Raw genomic sequence first — 218 nt, 5'->3', positions numbered from 1 at the left:
ACCGCTAAGGAGGTGCCCCTCCTCCGGCACTTCACCTGCTGGAGAGGGGAGGCCGTCACCACAGACCAGGCACCTCTGCACATTGTGAACAGCAGACGGAGTGACTGAGAGATGATGGTGGGGCCGGAGCAGCCACCAGGGCAGCCTGGGAGGCCAGGGAAGGCCTCTTGGAGGAGGCGGCCTCTCACGGAGACCCGCAGGCTTAGACAACGCCAGCC

Source organism: Myotis brandtii, unplaced genomic scaffold (assembly GCF_000412655.1).
Source record: "Myotis brandtii unplaced genomic scaffold, ASM41265v1 scaffold1466, whole genome shotgun sequence".
NCBI classification, from domain to species: domain Eukaryota; kingdom Metazoa; phylum Chordata; class Mammalia; order Chiroptera; family Vespertilionidae; genus Myotis; species Myotis brandtii.
The sequence above is the reverse complement of the archived record's forward strand: the minus strand, read 5'-3'. Positions refer to the sequence as shown.